The sequence below is a fragment of the Stegostoma tigrinum genome, chromosome 2, assembly GCF_030684315.1.
Source record: "Stegostoma tigrinum isolate sSteTig4 chromosome 2, sSteTig4.hap1, whole genome shotgun sequence".
Classification (NCBI taxonomy): Eukaryota; Metazoa; Chordata; class Chondrichthyes; order Orectolobiformes; family Stegostomatidae; genus Stegostoma; species Stegostoma tigrinum.
The window spans coordinates 95,634,855-95,662,822 of record NC_081355.1 but is presented as its reverse complement, the minus strand read 5'-3'; the positions used below and the strand labels follow the sequence as shown (position 1 = coordinate 95,662,822).

Sequence of the window (27,968 nt, the reverse complement as noted above, 5' to 3'; positions counted from 1 at the left end):
GGATGCAAATAATTCCCTGGAGAACGTTATATCGAACTTATACACTGATCTCAATGGGGAGAGAGCAGAGTTAATATTTCATCCAGTAATTCTTCATTAGAACCGATAGCATCTAGAAAAATGTGGTATTTATGCTAAAGACAAAGGTGGTGGGGAGAGAGGTGAGCAGATTTGTAGCTACAGACTTGAGAGGGGTAGACTGACAAACAAAAGACAGTATACCTTAAAAGGCAGCCAGACAATTTGGCAGCATGACATTCTGATGTAAAAGTTCTCCATCTCGTTATCTCTGTGACTAGTTAGTCAGTCAGCAGTTAGACAAACAGACAATTAGTCAGCCAGACAACTTGATATGCAATCAAATAACAGTATGAGTAAGCATGTAAACCAAATGTGCAAGCAGGTCTAGGATGCCATATTGTAGGTAGTTAGTCATTAACAAAATTCCAATTTATGTGATTCAATGAAAACTCAAGTTTCTGAGGTATATATTATGTGGCTAACACATAGGAAAGCACATCACATCAAGGTTCCTGGAAGTATTGCTCAATATCTCTCTTGGAACCAGGACAATGGCCTCTTCTGATTACATTTCTTGTATTACAGATTGATAGAACAGCTACAGAGCAGAAGAAGGTCATTCATTCCATCATGTCCTCACTGGCTATGCAAACTGTATGACTCATTGCCAATTTCTTGTCTTTCCTTCATACCTCTGCACATTTAAATTCAAATAATCATCAAGGGCCTGATTGAACCTGTCTCCATCACATTTCCAGAAAATGCATAGTATATTCAAACCGCTCACTGTGTGAAAAGACTTATTACAGCATCATATTTGATTCTTGAATCACTTTAAATCTACCGTCTTGTTCTCAATCTTTTTATGTATGTGAAGTCATTCACTATACATATTATGCAGCCTCTTCTTGTCTATCAAATATTCTTTTAGCCTTATAGTTTCCAGGAAAAAAGTTCCGGCTTCTTTGTAACTGAAGATTATCATCCCAAGAGCTATTCTTGTAAATCTTTTTTTTTGCAGTGTCTCCAATGTGTTCACTTCCTTCCAAAAGTGTGGAGACTAGAACTATACACAATACTCCTGCTGAGGTCTTAGATAAATTCAGCATGTACTTTGTGCCTGGTTAATAAGACCAAAGATACTGTATACTTTATTAACTGCTCTCTCTACTTGTCCTGTCACCTTTAAAATGACTATGCACATATACACCCAAGGTCCCTCTGTTTCTGCAACCCCTTAAAATTATACCCAGATTTTATGTTTTTTTCTTCATGTTCTTCCTATCTCTTGCTTCTCCATCTTGAACTTCATCTGCCAATTATCTGCCCACTCCACCTACATGCCTATGTCTATTTGAAGGTCTGTCCTGTCCCTCACTGTTTACAATGCTTCCTAGTTTAATATGATCTGCAAACTTTGAAATTCTCCCCTGCACATTAAGATCTAGACCATTAATATGTAAAAGGAAAAGCAAATATCCCAATCCTGACCTCTAGGAAATTGCCATACAAACCTCCTCCCAACATAGATCTCTTCATTTTACCATTACACTAAATTAGCTTTCTTGTGGTGACTTCATTCTGTGACCACAGCAAGCCACCAAGTATTGCAAACTTTTCTGAAGTGTGTTGTTATGCCCCTCCAAACTGATCCACGCACATTAATTCCTCAACTACCTTCACATGCAATGATGTTTGGATGACTCCATGTACTCTGTTTTACCAGTCTCTGTTGTTTCATAGAACATAGAACATAGAACAGTACAGCACAGAACAGGCCCTTCAGCCCACAATGTTGTGCCGACCATTGATCCTCATGTATGCACCCTCAAATTTCTGTGACCATATACATGTCCAGCAGTCCCTTAAATGACCCCAATGACCTTGCTTCCACAACTGCTGCTGGCAACGCATTCCATGCTCTCACAACTCTCTGCGTAAAGAACCTGCCTCTGACATCCCCTCTATACTTTCCACCAACCAGCTTGAAACTATGACCCCTCGTGCTAGCCATTTCTGCCCTGGGAAATAGTCTCTGGCTATCAACTCTATCTATGCCTCTCATTATCTTGTATACCTCAATTAGGTCCCCTCTCCTCCTCCTTTTCTCCAATGAAAAGAGACCGAGCTCAGTCAACCTCTCTTCATAAGATAAGCCCTCCAGTCCAGGCAGCATCCTGGTAAACCTCCTCTGAACCCTCTCCAAAGCATCCACATCTTTCCTATAATTGGGCGACCAGAACTGGACGCAGTATTCCAAGTGCGGTCTAACCAAAGTTTTATAGAGCTGCAACAAGATCTCACGACTCTTAAACTCAATCCCCCTGTTAATGAAAGCCAAAACACCATATGCTTTCTTAACAACCCTGTCCACTTGGGTGGCCATTTTAAGGGATCTATGTATCTGCACACCAAGATCCCTCTGTTCCTCCACACTGCCAAGAATCCTATCCTTAATCCTGTACTCAGCTTTCAAATTCGACCTTCCAAAATGCATCACCTCGCATTTATCCAGGTTGAACTCCATCTGCCACCTCTCAGCCCATCTCTGCATCCTGTCAATGTCCCGCTGCAGCCTACAACAGCCCTCTACACTGTCAACGACACCTCCGACCTTTGTGTCGTCTGCAAACTTGCTGACCCATCCTTCAATTCCCTTGTCCAAGTCATTAATAAAAATTACAAACAGTAGAGGCCCAAGGACAGAGCCCTGTGGAACTCCACTCACCACTGACTTCCAGGCAGAATATTTTCCTTCTACTACCACTCGCTGTCTTCTGTTGGCCAGCCAATTCTGTATCCAAGCAGCTAAGTTCCCCTGTATCCCATTCCTTCTGACCTTCTGAATGAGCCTACCATGGGGAACCTTATCAAATGCCTTTCATTTATACAAATACAACTGGGGCACTGGCTTGTATGCTATCATTACAACTGCTGACATACCAAATAGGAAGGATGCATTAATGTTCATTGGTTTAAGAGATCCTTTCCTGCTAAGGAAATAAGTAAGTTAATGAATAAAGCCCACCTAGCAACTGGAGTTCCTTCTGTAGCCATCTACTCGCCCATCATCAGCCCCCATGAACCCACCTCTTTAAATTACAGAAGCTACCCACATGGTATAGTAAAATTATATATTATATGTAGAATTATCAATGTGCCGCTTGCACTGAAAGGAATAAACTGCTCTGCGTTGAAAACAAGGTGTCTGCAACCTGTTGGTAGCAGATATAGATGCACTAACACTTTCAAACTCTCAAGGTGCCAGGTTCAACTGAAACAAGTTATAAATTAAGAAATGAAAGCTGTCACCAAGACCTAGGCCCCACATCTGAGGCCCAAAATGAATAGGTAGACCACACATTCCTGCTGAATCTCAGCCTCTGTACGCATGGCATGCACAATGCTTTAAGAGTCAGGGGCCACACATGTGGTTAGGGAATAAAAGTGCAAGAGTTCCTAACTAATAATTTTAGGTGCACTGTACTTCTTTGCCGGATCCCTTTTCCTCTTTAATTAACAAAGTAAACAGCAAGATTGACATTAGAAAACCAATGATGACATAAGATTCCTGCAAGAATATTGAGCAGGGCAAGGGTGTGATAATCTGTTCTCCAAAGGGGGAAAAACATGAAAATACTTGAGAAACGATATTGCAACAGGAAATGTAACTTTAAAAAAAACAGAAATGCGCCTTTGTTAAGTGTACTGTGTTTATTTCTGTGATTTTGTTAATATTGATGCTCAGCGTTCCTGGTCAGGGGTTGAGCCTAGGTGTGTACTCAAATAAATGCAACAAATCATAAGCAGGGCTGAAGAATAAAGTAGATATTTGAAAGCATTATGAATGAAATTCTACATGCACAAGAACTAATATCATCCCTGAAAAATCTGAGATATAAAATATGTGGAGTTCACTTCCACCAGAATCAAATGTTTCATAAAAATGTGCATTCAGGTGGAGGCAACTGAAATGGAAAAGATGATCATTTAGGAGTTTGCCATTTATCCTTTTGTCATCCATAAATATCCAGAAGAGATCCACTACCTGTCCTTGACAACTCAGAACAGAGTAAAAAATAAGAGATTCAATGCCAAATGGTTAAACCCTTGTGCAAAGTGTTTCATGAGACATTATAACTTCATAAAATTAGTAGAAGCCCCAGTCAGGCAAATATCTTGAGTTATTGCCAAAGTTACAGTGGACAGGTGGGAAAACCCAGAGGAAATTCCTTGGAAAGTAAATTGAGCTCCTTCCAAAATCAGGAAACCTGAATTTACTTTGGGAAATCTTCTTCCCAAAAACATGTATTACAAAAAGTGGAGTTTTCATAAATATATATAAAAGCTGAGTATGATTTATGTTGGTTTGAATCTCAATTAAAATCGTGCTGAGTATTTAGAAAATACTATCCATAAGTTTCAAGTGTGTGCAGATGTTGTTTGACAAATGGGAAGTCTATTAATCTTAGCCAGTAGCGTGAACAAAAAGGCATGTCCAACATTAATTAATTACCAATGTGGTAGTGTAATCATGACAAATTTCATGCAAAACTCAAAATTTTAATTATACGACCATATTAAGATTTGAAATAGAACTGTGCAACAGCCAATTTGCAAATCATGCATTTGCATTATCAACCAATGTAAACTTTACCATTATTAAGCAATGACCACAGGAATAAAAAACAATATTACCCCAGCTTTTCATGAAAATTACTTCTCCAATGCAAAGTAAATACATATGTTATAATTTTATTAATGATCATTTCCACTGGTCAATTTTATTCTTTGGAGTGCACATTGTAATTGAGGAACTGAGGTCAGCAGCTCCCACATCATTGCAGCTACCTTTTCATCTGTAAAGCTTTGGTCAATGCTTGTCTCCTACATGGGGATTGCAACTGGATACAACGTCATTTCAGATAATAACCATCTAATTGAAGAAAGTAAAATGGGAGTGATACCAAGCAACTTCTCTGAACAACACCTGTGCAGATAGTACAAGAATAGCAATTTATTTGGATCTGACATTTGAATTGTATGAGGGCATACAACTTCTGGGTATGACTTTTTAAGGTCGCATGGTTTTATGGTGTTCATTTGAATGACTGTTCCTTCCAAACTTCACTGATCCTTCTCTATGACAATGAATACCTTCATAAGCTACAATCATCACACAGGCATAGCCAGGTTTCCTATAGGATTACAGTCCTAGGGATGTGACGAACTGACTGAATGATTGATAAGATTAGTAGTGCATCTTTAAAAGTGTTAAAAGTACTAAGGACACAGAAAATATTCTCACAGCTGTTGTGAAAAAATAAAATCAAAACGAAATTTGTTGAAACTTGCCTTCATGAACCAGATTTTGCTTAAAAATGTTACGCTTATAAGATTTTTTTAAATAAAGGGATTTTCCTTTCCTTCATTATTATTGCAATTTCTCATGTTAATTACATAATGGAGTAGGAACAGAAGAGAAACAAAAACATTCTACATATCCTTTTTTGGGATAATTAGGAAGTTATATTTCATCTGAAAATATAATTATGCAAAGAAACAGAATTGTGTGCAAGAAGTGCTCCAACTCGAAGTATTGGTGGAATCTTAACACTTTTTCAGCTAAGTCTGAAAGTGAGAAAGTTCCCAGGATAAATAGGGGAAAGAAATTGTACTGCATCCTCCAGTAATCAGGCAGCTGATTAGCTGCTGTCAGGTTTTTTTTGTCAGAATTAAGCATCCAAACCAGAAAGTCCTGCCCACCAACAACAGCCAGGCAGTCGGAGGCTGGGACCTCCACAACTCAGCAGCAATTGGCAGAGATTATGGCTGGAGACAGGACAGCAGCCCAGGGCTACCTGGCTGAAGGATCACCTGGGAAAAGGGATTGCAAGGGTCTAGCTCTCAGCAGCCCAAACTCTGCCCTAGGTCCAGTGTCTCAATCACTCAGATATTAATCCAGGTTAAGATACGCCCCATCCCAAACTCACAGTCTTCCTTCCGTGGTTAATAAATCAGGTACAGCCAACTCTTTCTTGTCCCACTTGGAACTCAAATAATGGCAGCCCAGACTGTTTCAAGATGGAAAGGGGTGATTAATTGATCATATAACGGCCCCAATATGCCAGAAGGTGGAGATTGTGGAGTCCTGGTCTGCCATTATCTCACTGAATTTACAAAATTAATTGTTGAGTTGTGGGCATTACTGGCTTGGCACTGCACATTTCCCATTTCTGACCACATACTGGAGAGAAAGTAATTATTGAAAGAAACATCTGAAGTGATGTTCTGATGGTGAGATGATTAACCTTCAACAAGCGTAACATTGAGCCATAGGGTAATACAGCATGGAAACAGGCCCTTCAGCCCAAAATGGTCCATGCTGACCCAAAATGCACACTCTTCTAGTTCCAATTGCCCGCATTTGGTCCATACACCTCTAAACCCTTCCCATCCAGGTACCTAACCAAATACTTTTTTTAAATTTTGCTATTATACCTGCCTCAACCACTTTCTCTGGCAGCCCAATCCACATACGCACCACTCTCCATGTGAAGAATTTGCCCCTCAGGTCCTTCCTAAATCTTTCCCCTCTTACCTTAAACCCATGCCCTCTAGTTTTCAAGTCCCCATCCCTGGGAAAAAGACTGTCTGCGTTCATCCTACTTATGCCCCTTATGATTTTATACACTTTAATAATGTTACCCCTCATTCTCCTATGTTCCAAGGAGAAAAGTCCTATCCTGGCCAACCTCTCCCTATAACTCAGGCCTACTAGTCCTGGCAACATCCTCGCAAATAATCTTTGCATACTTTCCAGTGTAACTATGTCTTTCCTATAACAGGGTGGCCAAAACTGTACACAATACTCCAAGTATGGCCTCACCAACAACTTACACAACTTTAACATATTGTCACAACTCCTGTACTCAATGCCTCAACCGATGAAGGCCAGCATGCTAAATTCCTTCTTCACCATCCTTTCTACCTGTGATGTAACTTTCAATGGGGACTGTGAACTTGTATTCCTAGGTTCCCCTGCCCCATAACACTCCTCAGGACCTTATCATTTACTGTATTTGTACTATCTTGGTTTGACTCTCCAAAATGCAACACCTCAGACTTATTTGTATTGAATTGCATTTGCCAATCCTCAGCCCGCTTCCTCATCTGATCAAAATCCCTCTATAATTTCTGCTAACTTTCCTCTCTATCAACGATTCTAATTTTGTACAACCTGCAAACTTATTTATCATGACTTGCACATTCATATGTCGATAATAAATGTAAATAATAAATAAGTAAGGCCCCACCACTGACCCCCGTGGCACACCACTAGTCACAAACCTCCAATCCAAGAAATAATCTTTGACCATCACCCTCTGTTTCCTGATAGCAAGACAATTTTGAATCCAATTAGCTAGGTCTCTCCTGGATCCCATGTGACCTAACCTTCATGACTAGTCTGCCATGTTGGACCTTGCCAGAGGCCTTACTAAAGTCCATATAGACAACATCCACTGCCCTGCCCCTATCCATTCTCTTGGTTAATTCTTCCAAAATATCTAAAAAAATTGTCAGACATTAATTCCCAAACACAAATCCACACTGACTATCCTTAATCGTACCTTGGCTATTCAAATGTCAGTTGATACTGTCCCTCAATATCCTTTCCAATAGCTTGCCTCCTGCTGGTGTCAGGCTTACTGACCTTAGCTCCCTGACTTGTCATTGCTACATTTCTTAAGCAATCGAACAACATTAGCCACCCTCCAGTCTTCCAGAACTTCACCAATGGTGAAACATGAAGAAAAAAATCTCTGTAAAGGTCTCTGCAATTTCTTCCCTAGCCTCTCACAACGTCCATGGATGGACTTGATCAGGCCCAAGGAATTCATCCACCTTAATGTGCTTTAAGGGTGCAAACACTTCTATTCAAGTCATATGTATGTGATACAAAGCATCCCCACTTGTTACCCTTATTTCCATAGCATCCATGATTCTCTCATCAGTAAACACTGAGGAGAAATATTCGTTAATAAATCTTCCCTTCCGTTTCCTGTGGCTCCACATGTAGATGGCCATGCTGATTTTTAGGGGGACCTATTCTCTTCTTAGCCATCCTGCCACTCTTAACATAGCTGTAGAACCTCTTGGGTTTATCTTTAACCTTACTCATCATAGAATCATAGAATCCCTACAGTGTGGAAACAGGCCATTCGGCCCAACAAGTCCATACTGCACCTCCGATGAGCATCCCACCCAGACCCATTCCCCTATCCCTGTATTTCCCTTGCCTATTCACATATCCCTGAACATTTTGGGCAATTTAGCACAGCCAATCCACCTACCCTGCACATCTTTGGATTGTGGGAGGAAACCGGAGCACCCGAAGGAAACACACGCAGATACAGAGGGAATGTGCAAACACCGCACAGTGGCCTGAGGCTGGAATCAATCATGGGTCCCTGGTGCTAAGAGGTAGCAGTGTTAACCACTGAGCCACCATGCCGCCCCTTCTCATACTGCTTTTTGCTCTTCTGATTTCCCTCTTAGGTGTGCTCCTATATTTTTTATAGTCATCCAGGGATTCATTTGAGCCGATAGCTTAAACATAATGTATGCCTTCTTTTTTTCCCTGACCTGAGCTTCAATATCCCTCATCAGCCAGAGATCCCTAAACCTAGCAGCTTTTCCCTTCAACCTAATAGGGACATACTGTCCCTGGGGCTAGACTCTTGCGATTACACTTTTCAAAGCATCCCACTTGCAGTCATTCCTTTTCCTTCAAATAGACTCACCAAATTGACTTCTGCTAGATCCGGCCAAATAGCCCCAAAATTGGCCCCACTCCAACTCAGCACCTTAATCCATGGACCTGCCCTATCTTTTTCCATAACTATCATAAAACCAAGAAAGTTATGGTCATTGAACAAAGTGCTCTCTGGCTGACACTTCAGTCACTTACCAACCTTGTATCCTAAGAGCAGGTTCAGTGCTGTATCCTTACAAGTGGGGACCTCTACATTTTGGCTTAGGAAACTTTCTTGGACACCTTTGACTAATTCCACCCCATCCAGACGTTTTACACTCTGGGTGCTCCAGTCAATACAGGAGAAATTCTGTTCCTCTCGTACCTGCTGGCTATTTGGGGGTCTCTCATGCTGTCCCAACAGAGTGACCATCCCCTTTTTGTTTCTCAATTCTAACCATATGGTCTTATTTGATGACCCTTTAAGAATATCCTCTCTAAGCATCAACAGGGCAATTCCCCCTCCACATTTACTTACACTTCTGCCATGACTGTAGCTTCTTGCCTGTAATATCCTGGAACATTGAGCTGCAAGTCCTGCTCTTCTCTCAGCCATGTTTCTGTTATGGTTATAATATCTCAGTCCCCATGAGTGTGTTGAAATAAATGCACTTTAAATCAGAAGTCTTTTCCTTCCCTATACTGTGATCTTGGCTATCCTAAATAGTAAATTCGCCCTTGATGAAATATGTCCTTGATGTCAAGGGCAGTCATTCTCACCTCTCCTCTGAAGTTCAACTCTTTTTATTTGCTATGTTTGAACCAAGGCTAGATTGGACATCAGAAGCTGAGTAGTCCTGGCAGAACACAAAACTGAAGATCAATGAGCAGGCTCTTGTTGAACAAGCACCATTTGTATGGTCATTATCAAATTCAAATTGTTAAGCTGATGGCTGGGAGTAGACTGATTGGACAGTACTCGGCCAGCTTAGATTTGCCCTGCTTAAAGTGGGCAGAACATACAAGGATAATTTCCCCTATCACTCATGGATGCCAGTGTTGTGGCTATCTGGAACAGTATGGATTGAGACAAAGACAGTTCTAGTGCACAAGTCTTTAGTACTAAGTCTGGAAACTTTCAGGACCATTAGCCTTTGCAGTATCCAGAGTCTTCAGCTGTTTATTAATAACATGTGAAGTTGGTGAATTGGCATCTGTGAAACTGGCACCTCAACAGGAGCCTGGGATGGATAATGCAGTTGGCACTTCTGGATGAAGTTTAGTTTTACCTGCAGCCCACCTTCTCCAAGCTGGAAAGACTCCACCATAAGTGCTTAATCATGCTGACAAATGGCTTCCCTTCTAATAATTATCTCAAGTTGTTTTTTTAAAAAAAGAACTTAATTTTTCTCACTTTCTCAGTAGACAATACTGTCCATTGTGGAACTGACTCAGAAAGAGCTAGGAAAGTGTTTGGTTTAATCCTTGCTCTGATTTTGATTTGGGAGTGGGGTTGGCTGAAGTCCCCCATGGACTCCTTATTGTGATACACAAGCTGCCCAGCCTCATTTAACTGTTCCTATGCTATCTCCCACCCTAAGCAACTGAGAATGACAACAAGGCAGTGGGTGGCAGTAAGACATTATGTTGTGGGAAGAATCCAAAATGAACTGTACTTAACTTGCTAATATTTACTAATCTACTGCATCCTGCCAGATTTATTTGCTCAGTTGGTACGATGGAAATACTTCCAAAAAAGCCTGAAATAGATGTGGCAGTCAGTCTATCTGTCACTGAATCATATTGTATTGTTATTGTCAACCATTGAAGGCAGCAGTGGAAATGAGTCTTTCATACATTAAACAGGACACAGAGCACATTAATTTCCTCAATTTGTTCTGTTTACATTGTACCTGTTCCTTCCTTTCCCTGAGATCATTAGATAACTATTTTGGTACTGCACTGCTGTGGGAATGTGTGAGAAAAGTGGAACAATAAAAGTAAGGAGGAAATGACAATGAGTGCATATCATTATTATATAGTTCTCTAATTATCTATCAATTTCATAATCGCATTTAAAACAGAATTTTGAGAAGATGCAAGCATGTCTTATTGTTTCTGGTATTATCAGAGATGTTGCACAGAGTTTGTCCTTCCAAAAATCAAGACTCAAATACAGATGGGAATGTCAATATTTTGAATACTTGCTGCCAGCAGGGAACCTCACTCATTAGTGGCAATTGCTGAGAAATTGTGGTGCATGCTGCACAATTTTTCCATCCATTACATTTAATAGATGGAAAATCATTGACACTAAGTTAATGATTTCCCACCAGATTTCCCCAGTGTACAAGGCTCTGCAAAGGGTGTGCACATTTGCAAAATCAATTATCTGTTCAAGGATTACTATTACACACTTGTCTATCGCTGCGAGTGCAAATGTTTCCGTATATACAAATATTCAACTGCTTAGCTTGTTAATTAGACATTAACTGACCTGAACAAAACACACAATAGTAATATTGGCAGGACCCGTCAGAAGAATGAAGAAATAAATCCCTAAATTAAAAGTTCTCCTCTTTTCCTTTTCAGTTTTGGATAACATTTCAGTTTAGTTATACTAGAACAAAGAACAAAGAAAATTACAGCCCAGGAACAGGCCCTTTGGCCCTCCAAGCCTGTGCCGATCCAAATCCTCTCTCTAAACCTGTCACCTATTTTCCAAGTACCTGTATCCCTCTGCTCCCTGCCCATTAATGTATCTGTCTAGATACACCTTAACTGATGCTGTCGTGCCCGCCTCTACCACCTCCGCTGGCAATGCATTCCAGGCACCCACCACCCTCTGCATAAAGAACTTTCCACACATACCTCCCTGAAACTTTATCCTCTCACCTTAAAATCGTGGCCCCTAGTAATTGAGTCCCCCACCCTGGGAAAAAGCTTCTTGCTATCCATCCTGTCTATACCTCTGATGATTTTGTAGTCCTCAATCAGGTCCCCCATCAACCTCGGTCTTTCTAATGTAAATAATCCTAATCTACCCAACCTCTCTTCCTAGCTAGTGCCCTCCATACCAGGAAACGTCGTGGTGAACCTCCTCTGCACCCTCTCCAAAGCATCCACATCCTTTTGGTAAAGTGGCGACCAGAACTGTATGCAGTATTCCAAATGTGGTCGAACCAAAGTCCTATACAACTGTTACCTGACCTGCCAATTCTTGTACTCAACACCCATCTGATGAATGAAAGCATGCCAACGTTTTCTTGGCCACTCTATCGATCTGCATTGCCACCTTCAGGGTACAATGGACTCATTGTATTCTTTCAATTTTGTTCAGCGGACACAATATAAAGTGTTTTAGACCAACAAACTTTGGGGGGTGAGTTTTTGCTCTTAATTTCTTTCCCTTTTTCTTAAAGTCTCTCGTTGCAGATATCACCAAATGTGATCAGTGTTCACAGCACTTTTCTTTGCATTTTAGATTTCCTGCTTCCACAGTGTTTGCTCTTAAGGTTTGAAAATGGCTTGCTTTGCACAAGATCCTATGCTACACTGCACTGAGCAACTGTTCCAGTACCACAACACTAAACCTTGACTTTTGAATCAAAGAACTTTTTTTTATAATACAATATTCCAAAAGAAACCAATTCATCATCACTAAATAGAATTGGTATAAATTTCGGGAACGCTTTAGCTGTCAATGAAGCTCTCACTGGCCAGTTTTCCCAGTACATGTATGTACAAGTTGAACTGCAAATCTACATTGACTGAAGGATTCATGTTAAAATGAGTACTAAACTATTGGAAACATATGACCTGTTAAAAAAAAGTACAACCAAGGTATTAAGTATTTATGTGCTTTCAGCAGCCACCTACATTGAATGAATGAGGTATCTATCTTCATTACCACCGCTTTTAGCTGTATGCCATTACTTTATTAAATAACCTACATTGCACATAAGAAGAATTATCTTACTGTTAACACTCCAGTGAGAAGTCAAACAAATTATAACCAAGGCCACTGATTATGGAACTTTTCAGGACTTTTTTTCTGCTATTTTCAGTACTACATTCATGTTTTCATCATTTATAATTAGGCTCACTGATCTATGATTATGGAATGAATCAATTCATCTCTGCGTAATTGCATTATGAATTCATTTTCAGCTAAAGCAACAAGCCAGTGGCCTTTAGATGATTCATTTTTGCGTCATTTTCTTCTGTCAATTTCAATTTTTCATCCTTTCTCAAATATTTTAGTTCTCCTCAGGGCTGCTACTGTCATCTGACTGAGAAACAAAAGCAGCCCCCAGCTCTAATGGATGTAAATAATCCCAAGTCTCTGGTTCAAAGAACAGCAGGGCAGAGACATGTCAGATTCAAAACATTAACTCTGTCCCTTTCTCCATTGTTGCGGATGGACCAACATTTTGATCTGCTATTTTAAGACTTTCTTGTGTGGCTCGATCAATGAAGTACTGTGTACAGTACTCTTTATTTAAAGACAGATAGAAATGCATTGGAGACAATTTAGAGGCTTACTGGACTAAAACCTGGAACAGTTAGGTTGTGTAGGAACATTGAACAATTAGAGCTTAGAAAAGTAAAAGGCAACTTCACTGAAACATCCAAGGGTCTGTGGAAAGGATCTTCCCTCTTGTGGGAGAATCTGGAATGCAGGATCACAATTTATGACAGAGATAAGGCAAAACATTTTCTCTCAGAAGATGTGAGTCTTTTGAGTTCTTTTACTTAAATGATGGTGAGTCTTTGAATATTTTGAAGATCATTGTTTTTGTTAACCAAGGGGTGAAAGGTTATCAGGGTCAGCAGGAATGTGGCATTGAGAATGCAAACACATCAGTCATGATGTTACGAATGGTAGAGCAGTCTCTATGTGCCAAAATGGCTTACCCCCACCCCTAATCTAAATGCTTATATTGTTATAAACAGGTACCAGACACAGTTCCTCAATTTGTGCGCAGTTCCAGATGGGATACCCAAACTGTTATAAACTCCCAGGTGGGGAGGGGTGAGCTGGTTCCATTTCTTTATTCTTCATGTAACATCCACCCTGCCAACCCCTCAGTTGGCTGTAACAAGATGATTTTGAAAAGGATACGTTCCCACTTGGATAACTTTCTCTCAGACCCAAATGAACTCTGGTTTTGAAAAGACTTAACTAGGCTTTCAGAAACTAACTGACTCGGCTTACGAACTACTCAATGCAAGAGGAATTAGTAATGCAACACACGTACACAGAGATTATAAATAAGAGGGAAGTCCAAAAGGATATTTTTTTAAAAAAGACAGATACATATGAATCATCTCGGAATTGTACACTTAGTTTGCAAGTTGAACATTGTGATTATTGCAGTGGAGGCTCCTCGTAGAATTGACACTGATACTTGAATGGTGTCAAGCATAAAACTATGGGGATGTTTGTGGAAAATTTCTTGCTTGGCACTTTTAAGTTGCCAGTTGCAGGGGATGATTGCTTGTTAAATTTCTTGTTGAGGACCCAACTCACCCCAATAATATTCAGCTATCTTAATTAAACTCACTAAACATTGAGAAAACATGGTTATCAGAGCAAGGATTTTAGCAGATTCAGCTCACTGCTTGATCCAACAAATTCCATATTATAGATGACCAAAGTACATCCATGGGCATTAACTGCACATACCTTGTGTTCATGAACACTGACATCCAACATGTGTCAACCTCTCACAGCCATCATGGCACCCCTCCAGTGCGCTTTCAGGACACTTAGGAAGTGCAGACTTGCATTGTAGGACACATTGATAACTTCCACTGAAAGGCTGCGCCAGGGACTTTTTAAGGGAATGGCATACACCTGGATCATGAATTGGAACAGGCTGCATCTCAGGACCACTAGCTTGCATTTTTTTTGGCACTCACTCACTTCCTGCTGACAGGCATACACACAGCATTACTATCATGTGGTACCTTACCATGCCTGTTAGCACATTGGCTGTCAGCACCGCTGTATCAAGGTGCTTATTTAGCACAGGCACACAATCAGGCTACTTGCCTTGTTAATGTGTAGGGGTCTATTGTGGATAGAGGATCAATCTGATAATCGGCATACTGAGACATCAGTGTAACTACTGCAGGATGTTCCAGTGCATAGCCAAGTCAGAAACTGGTGGTAGCTTGTCCTCAGTTCAGTTGGGGGTTAGGGTAGAACCCTGTCAGTCATGGACACAGTCCATACACTGGCAAGGGGTGTGGCCATGGTCAGCCATGCCTAAGGTCTGCTAGTTAAAGTCAGAGTCCTGGGAGTCTGTCCAGTCTCTCAGGAGGCTTTTGGGGGCGTGATGAGGGGGTTGGGTTTGGAGGGTGCCTGTAGGTGGTGGTAGAGGGATCCGAGGCTGGTGGGGTGGGGGAATAAAATGAATTTGGAGAGGCAGAGGCAAAGGGGAAAGGTCAACATGAATGGATTGTACCTGGAACAGCATAAGAGGGCATTGTAGGGGAAGGAGGGTGGATTAGTGAGTGACGCCCAGCATGGCCTCCATAAACAGATTATATAGGAGCGTAGCGTGGGCATCATTAAGGTGTAATACCAGGTTCAGGGGCCAGGGAAGACTGTGTAGGCAAAGTCCAATTTGTTTGGTCTCCACATGAGAGGGGTGGTGGGGATAGTTATTGGAGTAGTGGAAGGTAAATGGGGACATGGAGACTTTGGGGTGCTACCTCGCAACCAGGCAGGGCCTGACACTGATGTTGTCCACTGTGAGCCATATTCCCTGCCATCATTTCCTTTCTTTTTATTTATTCATGGGATGAGGTTATCGCTGGCAAGGCCAGCATTTATTTCTCAACCCTAATTGCCCAGAGGTTAGTTAAGAATCAACCACATTCCTGTGGGTCTAAAGTCAAATGTAGACCAGGCCAGGTGACAATGGCGGTTTCCTTCCCGAAAGGGCATTTGTGAAAGTGATAGACTTTTCAGGCAATTGTCAATAGTTTCATGATCATCATGAGACTCTTAATTCCAGATATTTATCAAAGTCAAATTCCACAATCTGCTGTGGCAGGATTCGAACCTGGGTCCCCAGAACACTACCCATGTCTCTGAAATAATATGTCTCTGTTATTTCCACTAGATATTTCCAATAGAACTTTTCATCCCAGTCTCCTCTATTCTCTAGATGTAAAGGGCAACAAGAAAATAGCCGGACCCACACCCTGAGTGAGCAGAGCCAGTGTTATTTCCAATAGGCGTAAGCCCAAGATCTATGTTTGCTAGAACATTGAAGTAACAAATACATAAAGTAGCCATTTGGAAACCCCAGCTGCATTTAACTTGAAATCATTTCATCACCAATTTGCTCTGCATAAAGCTTGAAAGCACTTGGTGGTTGTACGGGAAGGCATGGTGGTCAGATGCTGGTCATGGTGATTTGCCACTGGTGCTTTCTGATTGAACTTGGCCATCCCAATAATGCCAAGGACAGCAACAATGATGGCAAATGTTGGCTGACAGAGAACCATTAATCATTCAACCTCCAAGGGAAATAGAGCCATAGATTTGTACAGCATAGAAAGAGGCCCTTTGGACTCATTTGCCCATGCCAACCAGATACGCTAAGTTAATACGGTCCCATTTGCCAGCATTTAGCCAATATCCTTCTAAATTCTTTCTATTCTTATACCCATCCAAGTACCTTTTGAATGTTGTAATTATACCCCCTTCCACCACCTCCATGGTAGCTCATTCCTTACATACACCACCGTCTCCGTGAAAAAATTGCCGTTTAGGTCCCTTTAAAATCTTTCCCACTCACCTTTAACCTATGCCTTTTAGTTTTGGATTCCCCTACCTTTAGAAAGAGTCCTTAGCTATTCACACAATCCATGCCCCTCATGATTTTATAAACCTCAATAAAGTCACTCCTCAGCCTCCAACACACCAGGGAAAATAACCCCAGCCTGTCCTTATACCTCAAATCCTCCAACCCCGGTAACATCCTTGTAAATTATCCGCACCCCTTCAAGTTTAACAACATCATCCCTACATCAGGAAGGCCAGAATTGAATACAGTATTGCAAAAGTGGCCTAGCCAATGTCCTGAACAGCTGCAACATGCCAACCCAACTCCTATACTCAATGACAGTAGGAGCTGCAGATGCTGGAGAATCTGAGATAACAAAGTGTAGAGCTGGGTGAACACAGCAGGCCAAGCAGCATCAGAGGAGCAGGAAGGCTGACATTTCGGGCCTAGGCCCTTCTTCACCCAAAATGTCAGCATTCCTGTTCCTCCGATGCTGTGTGGTCTGCTGTGTTCATCCAGCTGTCCAAATTGTTATCTCCTATACTCAACGCACTGACCATTTAAGGCCAGAGCCCTGTAGAAGCTCCACAGCATTACTTCCTGGTCTGTCATGTCAGTGTAATGATGGTCTGTGCTGAATGTCATGAGAAGCTGAGCTTTTGATGTGAATGTGAGGTAAAAATTGTGCCAGAGCACTGCAGATACCTTCACCAATTTGCTGCACAGGCTGATCGTAACCGTATTGGATGATGGAGACATGGCAATCCTGATCAGGGGACAGAATGGCTCACTCTATGGTGAAGTGAGCTCAACCCGTGTTTACAACGTATACCACCAATGACTTACAGCAATCCAAGAACAATTGTTGCTCCCCCGGTCCCATTTCAGGGCATTTCCACTAAAGGACCTGTGCTCTGCCACCGGCCACCACGGCTGCCTACCCCAGGATGCAATAGCAGATGCAGGAGGACCAGTGCCGATCGCAAGACCAGGAGTAGCAGCAGGGCCCACAGAGGCAAAGCGCTCCTCGGTTAGGGAGAGGTCACAGCACGGGGTCCCTCAGACTGGTCTGTGTGTGCAGGAGGTCGGAGTTTTCTCATCCCGACTCGATCTAGCCTTGAACCCAAAGCTTCTGTCTTAGAAGCAGGAATAATACATATTGTGCTTCCTCACCTCATTCCTGTCTTAGTCCAGACAGAGACATAAGAGTTGAATGCCAGCAATGAGCTGAGTTATGTTCCTTTATTACAAAAGAAGATAGCTGTGATTGCTAGAAACCAATTAACTTAGCCATAGAGCATCAATGTATGAGTTTCTCAAGGCAGTGTCTTAGGCCCTACCATCTTCAGTTGCCTCAACAATAACCTTCCCTCCGTCATAAAGACAGAAAAGTGGGTGCCCTTTGATGTTTGTACAGACTTCAGTTCCACTCTCAATTCCTTAAATAATGAGGAAGTCGATGCCTGAATGTAGCAAAACCTGGATAATATTCAGGTTTAGCCAAATAACTGGCAGTTGGAAAGGAGTTGAGATTCAAAGATAAAGTCAGCAACGTGTTTGTTCCATGCAAAGCCTCATGCAAACTTGGGGCAAGTTAAAGCTTGACATGCAAATGCATTAGCGTTAAACTTCTTTAATTACATCTTACTTTCAAGATAAAGTCAGCAGCACGTGACAATCATGTGGTACTTGCTTCACTTTATGCTGAGCATTGTTCTGCACTTGCTGAGGTCAGCAATGTTCCGTACCAAACTCTGGGCACAAGGAAAGGGAGCAGGAGAATGACAGCCTGCATGGAGGCTCAGAGTTGGCAAGGATGAATTAGTGGTGGTGGGGAGAAGTGTTGAAGTGGTGTTGAAGAAATATTAAAGGAAGTGTCCCATCACCCCTATGATGATCAATGCATACCAGCTGTGACAATATATGTAGCTCTCTGAATGAGCTAGTCAGTGCAAATAATGATGATGCATATATAAACAGTGAAATCAATTTAATCTGAAATATTTACAACTGAAATTTAATTTTGAAAACTCCCACACTACCTATGTGCTCACAAGCCTTATGTTAATACCAATGAACTTCAGTAGAAGAGATTTGAACATATGGTGGAGCCTGCATGTTTGACCTCTGTTCAAGCCCACCTGTACATGCAAAATTGTCAGCTGACAGGAGGTTCCACCACTGAAAACCTTCCCCTACCCCATGATAACACATTTCTCCCATGTATACAACTGGAACCATGTACATCCAATGTCATTGGATGAAAAATGGGAAAAGGTGAGAGATGAATTTTGTATGCATATGCTGTCGGGAATAGCAATCTTGACAATACCATCTGCTTCAGGACTAAATCCTCTGCTCTTCAAAATAGAGCCACGTCATAATTTGCATGCAAATAAGCAACTTAGGAGCAGGAGCGGGCCACTTGGCCTTCCAAGCCTCTTATTCGATTTGGTAAGATTAGTTAGAGGTGGTGAGGTCACTCAGTGGTTAGCACTACTGTCTCGTAGCACCACGCACCTGGGTCCAATTCTACCCTTGGGTGACTGAATGTGTGTGGAGGGAGGATTGGTGTGGACTCAATGGGCCAAATGACCTGCTTCCACACTTTGGGATCTTTTGACTGACTTTCTGCCTGAGTGGACAGAGTCTTAGTTCAACGTCTCATTGAAAGGCAACATTCTTTTTATTCTTTTGCCAGTGCAACACTACCTCAGCACTGTAACATCAGTCCAGATTGCTTGAGGCCTTGAGCTACACTTGAAACTGTAAACTTTTGGTTTGGAAGCAATTTTGTTCCCAACTGAACCATAGCTGACATGCAGAAGTTAGAATGCAAATTTGAATTTTGGCATTTTTAGTTTGTAACATACCAAGATGTAAGCATGATTGGCATCTACCATTCTGAAGTAAGAAGTCACTTTTTATTTCTGGTAGGAACCTAAGAAAACCTTACAAGAAATTATATTTTCTCCTCTTTTTAAAATAGAAACTGTAGTTTGTCAAAACATTTTCATTTTATTGATGTTCAGGTTATCAATCCTTTTAAGAGACATAGTTTCATTGTAACCAAGTAGCGCACTTTTTGACGTTCCCAAACCTAGTACAACTTGCCATGAAATAGCTGTCATAATTTTGTCGTAGGTTTGAAATCCTTAACTGAGGGGTTGATAATTAGCCATTGGCAATAACTTAATATTTAACAGAATGTTCTCAAGATGGCAGCTCCTTTCTACCATACTTCAGGAGAGACACTCTTCATTGCCCGCATGTGTGCAGGTTGTTCACTGTCAATGTGTATGTCCATTTTAACATGCCATGTAAAGAGTGAGATCAAGGTACAAGGACTCACTTGATTGTTTCCAGTGCTTTTCAACTGGAACTCCGTTAACCTGAGCTCATTCTGGAAAATCGTGCACCCTATAGTCAGAAGTAAGTTCAGCAAAGCAGACTGCAGTCCATTACTAAACTTCCTCTTCGTCTTCTTTATCAATGCTGGTGTAGGCTTTGGATTTAAATATGTAAATTCACAACGAGACCACCCAAAGATAAATCTACTGAACTGATATTGATCCAAGTACATACACTTTATTGATTACTTGGCTGGTGCCATACTGCTGGTAGAAATTTAAGATATCTTTTCATTGTGAGCCAGATATAAACATAGTTTATTACTTGAGAAATTCAGAAAATGCTGTTAGTCTTGAGATGTAGTTGTGTAGAAGCAACAAAAGTAAAGTTAATAAGAAATGTTATTTTTAACATACAGAACAAGAAGGTGCAATTAGCAGAGAACAGAGTGGGTGTTTTGGGACTAATTGTTGGAGGCGTGAAATAATGTTTCTGTGGAAGTACTGTTGCCAGAAACTCAGCAATTGAGAGAGGTCAAATTCAGAGGGAGATATGTAACTGAATGTATCACCAACGTGATGTTAAAATGTAGCAAACCTGTCGCACGTAATTCAGACATTGGTCCTGGTAACTGTTCCCCACATGGCCAGAGCTGAATTTTTATGGGGATATGGTCCAAGCAGTTACACTGACCATTGGAATACCCATTAGTGATATCCATGATTAACACTGAGGTGGTTACTCTCTCAGAAATATAAACCTATCTCAAACCACAACCCAATCCCCATCAAAGTTGAACAAGCTCCTGTTACATTGTTTCACCACTTACCTTTGTACCAACCTTGAGAAACAAAATTCGAGTTCAACCCAGCTTTCCCATAGCGTCCACATTCACTGTTCAGGGAGGCTGGTATGTCAGTCCTCATAAGAACACACGACAAAGGAATAGAAGTAGGCCATTCAGCCCATGAATTCTGCTCTGTCATTCAATAATATCATGGCTAATCTGATAACTCTCAACTCTACTCTCCTGCCTTTTCTCCATAGCCTTTATTTCCCTTACTGATTAAAATTCTATCCCTGCCTTAAATATATTTAATTTGACAGCCTTGAAAGCCTTTTGAAGTAAAGAATTCAATAAATGCACCAACCTCAAAGAATAAAAAAGTTTTTTTTAATCTCTGCCTTAAATATACAATCCCGTATTCTGAGATTCTGCCCTCTGGTCTTAGACCCTCTCACTAGAGGAAACAATCTTTCCCATCCACCCTGTCAAGTCCCTGGATAATGTTGTTTAATTCAATAAGCTTACCTCTCATTTTTCTCAATTCCAATGACTATAGGCTCATCCTATTCAATCTCTCCTCATTAGTCAGTTCCGCTATACCTGGTATCAGTCGGGAGAATCTTCTCTGAACTGCTCTCAATGCCAGTGTATATTTCCTTAGATATGGGGCCCAAACTGTTCACCATATTTATCTTGGAGATGTAGAGAAATTTAAGGGATTTAAACCAACTCATTAGAGTCAGATCTTCAAAATCAGATGAACCCCTAAGATCGAATAAAATTCCAAGCAGATAAATCTTTCAAGCAAGAGATGAGGCTTGACAGACAATAAACTTTTGCCACTAAAATTTGCAATTCCCTATTGGACAGTCAATAGATTGGTGACAGATGATGGCAATATGTTAATGTGTGTATAAAGTTTTCCTTGTTTTTATAAAAAGACTTTTTTTTGCTTCTTGCATTCACCCGGACAATTTGCAAGAAAAAGATTGCACAGGGAAAATAACACTTATTCTGCACGAGAGAATAGATTTATTCGCAAGAGGAATCTGATTGACAAAGGCATTACCATGCAGATTTGTCCTTTGTATTTATTAATACAATTTCTAGTATGTACAAGTGTACTGCATTGCAAGCCTGACTGACAATCTGACATTGATTGTTATCTTAATTTTTCACACACTCAGGATAATTAATGTAATCTCGTTGCATAATCCAATGTAATATCAGGTGCTTATGTGCACTGGAAAATACACATATTACACATGGGGCATGTTTCTTACAGGCAGAAAGAACAAATTCATACACTGTGCCTGTTTCAACTCAACAAAATGGGTGATAGTCATTCTCAGATTCATTCCTCCTTGTTTCTCAGTGTCAAACTAACTAGTCTAAATTTAAACAACGTTTGGCACTTCATTGTCATTTATCATCTAACTGGTGCATTCTCCATGGCAACTCCTCTTCTGGGTATATCCTGGCCCAGTAGAGTCCACTTTCCAACCAATCAACACACTCCTCAAATACAGCATAAATGTTGTTTCCTTTACAAGTCATTTCACTTATGAATTTTCCTGATAGGTGTAAGATGAAAGGCTTTGAAAAAAATCAATTTTTTTTTCAGCAAGGGCTTTATTCAGTCCAAAGATGTGCAAATTAGGTGTATTAGTCGTACTTAAATTGTCCATAGTGTTCAGGGATGTGCAGCTTAGGTGGATTAGCCATGGGAAATGCAGGGTTACAGGGTTTGGGTAGGGAATTGAATCTGGTTTGGATGGTCTTGGATGGTCAGTTAGGACTCGATGGGCTGAATGATCTGCTTCCACGCTGTAGGGATTCTATGATTCTGCATTACTGAATGACTATTTATAACTTGTTCTTTTCTTGCTGTGCTTTACATTGAAGTAGGCTACCTGAACGGATGTCTTTCTATGGGGAGAAACAAAAGCTAAGTAAACAATTACTTAATTACACTAATCTACTTATTAATACTGCTAACAGTACTCTAGTTAAAAAGTCATAGATCCTCTCTCCCTGGTCAGTGAACAATGATCTGCTTCACCAGAGAAATGGCCATGTAGAACTACTTGACATACGAGTCCTCAGATCCTCATTGTTTTCTCTGTGCCACACCACCCATGTATTTCCAACACCTAGAGACAGCCTGTCCAATTTCAGCAAGATTACATTTGACTCTGATAAGCTGTGCTGTCACTGGGAGATCCTTACAGCAAGTTGCAGGTAAAAGGAACTCACTGTTGTGACTTGTGGAATACACAAGTGAAAAGCACAGCAGAAGGAGAGGACTCAATATCGCCAAACTTACATTAATATCAAAGGTCAAAATTACTCCAAAGCATCTGTGAAGTGAGGGCTCGTTTTAATTTTCTCCATCCAGCAAGTACCTTCCACTCCATTCTGAATATATCTTCTGCTGTAACTGTTGTATAAGTGTTTGGATCCAAACAGGGGAATGTTAAGAAGTGCACTAAGATCCATCCAATTAGATGATGGCACAAGGACTTAGGAAGAACAACTCTTACAATCTTACGACGTCCGAGCCAAAACAATCAACAACCCTGGGTATATCCTGGCCCAGCAGAAGAACCAACCCACCAGAAGTGGCAGGGCAATGGAGGGAGTTGCCCTGGAATTCTCAACATTCTGCAGAGCCCATGAAGCATTCTGGCATCACGTCAAACATGGGTAAGTAAACAAACTTCAGATTGCTATAGATTTCAAACAAATTAAGCAACTCAAGGCTGGGCATCTCACCAAGCTGTTACAGTACAGCTATAACACTGGCACCTACCCATAATGTGGAAATATGCCCTGTGCACAAAAAGCAGGATGAGTTCAACCCAGCCAATTACCACCCCATCAGTCTACTCTACACCATCAGTAAAGTGATGGAAGGTATCATCAACAGTGCTATCAAGCAGCGCCTGCTCAGAAATAACCTGCTCAGCACCACCCAGTTTGGGTTCTGCCAGGGCCACTCAGCTCCTGACCTCATTACAGCCTTGGTTCAAACATGGACAAAAGAGCTGAATTCCAGAGGCGAGGTGAGAGTGACAGCCCTTGACGCCAAGGTTGCATTCGATTGACTGCAGCATCAAGGAGGCATAGCAAAACTGTAATCAATTGGAATCAAGGGAAAAGTTATCAGTGATTGGGGTCATTTCAGGCACAAATGAAGATGATGTGTAATAGTTAGAGATCAGTCATTTCAGCTCCAGGGCACCTCTGCAGGAGATCCTCAGAGTAGTGTCCTTGCCCTAACCATCTTCAGCTGCTTCATCAATGACTTTCTCTCCATCATAGGATCAGAATTAGGGATGGTGTTGATGACTGCTAATATTCAGCACCATTCATGACTCTTCAGATACTAAAGCAGTCTATGTACAAACACAATAGGACCTGGACCATTGTCAAGTTTGGCCAAACCACAAAAATGCAAGGTTGTGACCACCTCCAACAAGGAAGAATTTAACCTTTGCTCCTTGACATTCAACTGCCATCAATTAATCGTCCATGATTAACATGTTGAGAGTCACCATAAACAAGAAACTGAACTGGACTAGCTATATGAATACTATGGCTAAAAGAGCAGGTCAGAGCCTAGGAGTCCTGCAACAAGTGGCTCAATTCATGACTCGCCAAAGCATGTTCACGACCTACAAGGCACAAGTCAGGAGTGTAATGGAATACTTCCAATTTGCCTGGATGAGTACACCTCCAACAACACTCAAGAAGCTTGACACCATTCAGGACAGAGCAGCCCATTTGTCTGATACCACATCCACAAATATTCACTCCCTCCACCAGCAATGCTCATTAGCAGCAGTATGTATTATCTCTAAAATGTACTGTAGAAATTCACCAAGGCTGCTTCAACAGCATTTTTAAACCCACAGCCATTACATCCTAAAGAATAAGGACAAAAGATACTTGGAAACACCATCACTAGAAAGCTCCCCTCCAAGTCACTCGTTGTCGTGACTTGGAAATATATGGCCATTCAAGCAGTGTCCCTGGCTCATGTTCTTAGAAAACACTCTTAACAGAATTTTGTGTGTACTACACCAAATGGACTATAGTGGTTGAAAAAGGCAGCTCGTCACCACCTTTTTTCGAAAAGCTAAGGTCGGGCAATGAATGTTGGCTCAGGCAACAATGACTGCTTTTCGTAAAAGAATTAAAGAGATTGTCCCATGGCTCAGTTGGTAGCCCTGACGCTTCTGAGTAACAGACGATTCTGGGTTCAAGTCCTACTGCATTGTTTCAGCACAAAAATCCCCAGCTGATACAACAGCACCAAGGGAACAGTACATTAGAAGCATTACCACTGAGTAGCAATCTGTGTGCTGGGGTGGATGCAAATAATCCCTTTGTACTGTTTCAAAGAACAAGGTAGTTATTCCTAGTGTCTCAGTCAATACTTACCTCAAATTAAATATCATAAGAGAATTGTTATCTGATCATAATCATGTCACTGTTTGTGGAATTTGGCTGCTGTATTTTATATATGATGACAGTGAATACACTTCTAAACTATCTTTTTGGGTTTAAACTACAGAAGGATTTGAAAACTATTACTTAAATATGTTTTTTTCTCCTCACATTCAAAATGTAGTTAAATGTCCCATCATCTTCCACAAGAATAACAATCATTATCTGGCACTAGTACATAGGAGATACCATGATAAATTGACCAAAATCTTGCTCAGAGGCTTTAAAGTGTACCTTAAAAAGGAAAGAGAGTTTGAGAGAAAGTGGTATTCTTGAGCTTTAAGACTGCATAGTTTAAAGTGCAGAAGGAGGCCATTCAGAGCGTTGAGCTGGCTCTTCGAAAAAGCTACTGACCTCATCCACTCACCTAACTTTTCTCCGTAACTTTTATCAAGCGTATGTTGAATTCCAAACGAAAATTACTTCCCTTTCCACACAGTACATTTTTGTATGAGATAGTTCACTGTATAAAGCAAGAAGAAATCTACTCATTTCCCCTTTATTTTGTTTTGCCAATGTGTTTTAATCTACATCATCTGATTGCAAACCAGCCTGTCAGTGGAGATGTTACTTATTCTATCAAAAGTCTTTAGTTTTGAACATTCGTATTAAATCTTTGCCTAATGTTCTCTCCTTTGCCCGCAACAAAATTCGATTGTCATCTATATTGTAGAATAAACAGTTGCCCTCCCTAACTCATTCCTGTTGTTTTAACAACCTGTAGTGCCAATGCATACCTCTTTGATAGGAATATTAATTCTGCTGCTTTAGGCAATAGGTGTAAATATGTCCTGCTGCAATTTCAGCAAACAGAAATGGACACATAACATGCATCTCAAATAAACAAATATAAAAACAGTTTAAACAAAACTCAGTAGCTCAATGGCTCACAATGATTTCTAGGTAATGAAAACATAAGAGCAAAGATGTTTGATGTCAATGCATGTGCAGTCTAGCAACCCTCAGCAGCCGGCTTCAGCGCAAAAATCTTGCTGTCTAGTCAGCTGAACCAAGATTCCTGGAGAACCAAATGAGTTTGCCAGCTTTCAAGCAGATTAAACAAATTCCCTACTCAATGCAGCAATCCTCTAATACCAGCAACATTATTTCACAACAGTCAGATATAAACTGTTACAGTAAGTTTCACATGCAGAGGCAAAGAAAAAGTCATCAAGAAAGCATCCAATCAAGTGTTTTTAACTAGAACAGGTAAATTACTCTTCTTTTCCTCTGTCTCTCCCCCTGTCTTTCTCATGCACTGTTTCCTTGCTTTCCTTTGAATACTTGTCTCTTTTCTCTTTCTGTCTCGTCACCACTAGTTCTTGTGCTTTTCCCTTGTTCTGCTCTGGGTTCTGTAGTTTCACTGGTGCTATGGCCAGCTCCTGGCACCCAACACAGAGCAATCATTCTTTGGGCAATTTCCCAACGGTGCAAATATATACCCACCATGCATAAAACTTTGGAAACAAACAGCTACCTTTGTAATAGCATCATGACTAAGGGTATTGGAATTGAGCAACTTTTTCTAAAAGGCAGAGGTTATCATTAACTAGTTCTTGTGAATTCCATTAAGCTAACTGCAGGTGCATACACATTGCAGTCACTAATCTCGGCTGACTGCTAACTTTGTCTCAGTTTCCAATCCCGCAGGTATGCCTTCACTTTTTTGTGGGTCCTGTCTGGCTAGAAGCCACGTTATTGTACTCTCTGTCCATGTGAATATTGCAGCCCACTTCTCTACTCAGAGGAAACCCCAGATGGACGAAAGATGAAGAGGCCAGCATTTTGTTTTAAACTTACCCCTCAGAGAACAGAGACGATTAGTCGGAAGCTGTTTGCTTCTACAGTATCCCTCGGACTGTTACAGGATCAGACCTGATCAATCTTACTGAGCCAATCAGGGATGGCCATGTCAGAAATTCAGGGGAAGTTTAAGGATGTTCCAAAAATTATCCCAAAGATCTGAAGCAGTACGAGTGGGCAGCAGTCTCCATTTCTGTTCTTGCACTCAGACCAGAAGTTGGCGTGGAATTCTCAAAGGGCTGGGAACCCAACAGATCTGAGTACGAGTCTAACTTACAATCCTCTTCTGAAAGCAAAATACTGTGGCTGCTGGAAATCTGAAATAAACACAGAAAATGTTGACAAATTGGTGAGAGACATTTTGGAGAAGAGTTTTATACATACTGCACTTCAAATATTAACCCTGTTTCTCTCTTCACAGATGCTGCCACACCTGCTGAGTTTCTCCAACATGTTCTGTCTTTCTTAGATCCTCTCCCTCGCAAAGGAGACACAACTGACCTCGCTTACATTTTCAAACCTTTTCCATTTGCAAGGTCTGAAAGACAGAGTATATCTGGTCTGTAAGCATTACATTTTAAGTTAGTTTAACAAAAAAACAAGGAGCTTGCCTTAATTTAAATTCAAATGGTATGAGAAATTTCACTTCACTTCTAAATCAAAGGCCCTGACCCTGGAATTACTTTGTAGCTTTAGTGACAAGTTGAAACTTGCAGTGCAGCTGTATGCTCAGTAAATCACAGAAGTTGATTTTTTGACGGAATCACATGATTGGATAATAATGCTCCTTCAGGAGAGTCAGTTCTGTGGTACGGCAATCTTAATGTTGCAGGTGTAAGTTATACCTGCATTTAGGACATGGAGAGTTAGATTTTTCCTGTCTTAATTATACACTATTTACTTGCAACTGAATGGTCTTTAGAATTTTGGCCTT

The 27,968-nt window shown here is 41.0% G+C and overlaps 1 long non-coding RNA gene across 3 annotated transcripts in view; it reads right to left on the bottom strand.

Moving 5' to 3' along the window:
- Positions 1 to 27,968, bottom strand: part of LOC125449161 (uncharacterized) — a 116,119-nt gene that overhangs the window by 23,825 nt on the left and 64,326 nt on the right. For all 3 annotated transcript variants that reach the window (XR_009447416.1, XR_009447415.1, XR_007246849.2), the window contains one exon: positions 27,032 to 27,351. This is a non-coding gene — a long non-coding RNA (uncharacterized LOC125449161). The remainder of the gene's footprint in view (positions 1 to 27,031; positions 27,352 to 27,968) is intronic.